The 1,589-nt window shown below is 30.9% G+C and overlaps 1 protein-coding gene across 3 annotated transcripts in view; it reads left to right on the forward strand.

Moving 5' to 3' along the window:
- LOC106791030 (probable nuclear hormone receptor HR3) overlaps window positions 1-1,589 on the forward strand; it is a 103,101-nt gene that overhangs the window by 40,804 nt on the left and 60,708 nt on the right. The gene's annotated exons all lie outside the window — the stretch shown is intronic.

A 1,589-nucleotide genomic window follows, 5' to 3' on the forward strand; every position in this document is an offset into this window, starting at 1 on the left:
TTTTTTTTTTTTTTTTTTTTTTTTTTTTTTTTTTTTTTTTTTTTTTTTTCATTAATTTTATTTCATTTTATTTCGTTTCATAAACGCGTCCTATTTTGATTTCTTCTCTTTTTTCTCTCTCTTTATATTACATCGGACCTTTTTCTGCCCATTTTCTTTCTTTCTATCTTTTTTTTTTTCTTTTACACGCGAGACACGCGACCTAAAATACAATGAACGATGATGAGAGAAAATATATATGTGTGTATATATATATATATATATACCTTTAGCGGCAAATGGCAAACAAAGTTTTGCGCGTATTTCTTTGAGAAGAAGAACGATTACGTGACTACCTTGTTCCCACGATTGTTCTTCCCTCAGTTGTCTTAAAACGGCGGCTGCATAAGAGAGTAGTAACCAACAATAATAATAACAACAACAACAATAACAACCTGTCTCTATATATCCTTCTTTAAGGTTTATTATTATATTTATATTACACATAATAGTAATAAGTACGTAAATCTTAAAAAATTGTCTTAAAAATATCATCGTTCAAATTATCTTTGTAATGTGTTCATTGACATTGTTTTAACGTTAATCCAAACAAACACACTCACTTAATATTAGATTTGTTTTTTTTTTAATTATTACTACGAGACAAATCACGAAAATTAATAGTTGAGATTGTCAACCGTGAATAGGGATGAAGGGGAGGGGGATTTAATTGAAAGTGTAACTTGCAGTAATAAGAAAAAAAAAAAAAGGAAAACGCAAGGTTTTATTATTGTCTTCTCTTTTCTCTTGTTTCTTATTTTTTTTTCTTCACGACGAGTCAACGTCTCGCGAATACGAATATATATACACCTCTCCCCACTCCCCCCCGTTGCACTTCCACCCACTCACGCCCCCGATCCCCGTCTCTCTTACGTATGGAAAATAAATACTTATAAGAATACGAATAACGCCGATCGAAACGCGTGGCGCGCACTGAGTAAATTATGCAAAGCGAAAGTACACCTTTATACGTAAGAAATACTGGTTGCGCAAAACGTCGTAAGAAGAATACTACAACAACAACATATAGAATCGTCGGGACGATTCTTAAAACACCGTTCGTCCAATTTAACTCTCTCGTAATTTCGTCGTCGCGTCCTGTCCTGCCTTTGTAAAAAGGAAAAAAAAAAACAGAAAACAAAAATAAGGAAACGAATACTATCTCCTTTTTTCTAATGCCCAGTTTTCAAAAACAATTAAATTAAATTTCTAAACTAAAAAAAAAAAGGCAAAGGATCGAATTCGCGAACGGGGGGGGGAAAAAAAATATGTTCGTTTAACTTAAATTTATAACTTAGAATAAATTTATATTTAACGTGTGTGTAGGACACACATTTCTTTCTTTCTCTTGTCATTTCGTGTCCAACTTTTTTTTCTTTTTTCTCTATCTTCTATCCTTTTTTTCCCCTCTTGTTCAAATTTATTATTCGTAAAAAAAAAAAACCGCCGATAAAATTCGCGTGTGAATCGGATTTTCTTTTCTGTTTATTAATTTCTTTTTTAGTTTGTTGCTTTATATATATATATATATAATATATATAAATATAATT

This window comes from Polistes canadensis, unplaced genomic scaffold (genome assembly GCF_001313835.1).
Source record: "Polistes canadensis isolate GaletaPanama2010 unplaced genomic scaffold, ASM131383v1 scaffold_279, whole genome shotgun sequence".
Classification (NCBI taxonomy): domain Eukaryota; kingdom Metazoa; phylum Arthropoda; class Insecta; order Hymenoptera; family Vespidae; genus Polistes; species Polistes canadensis.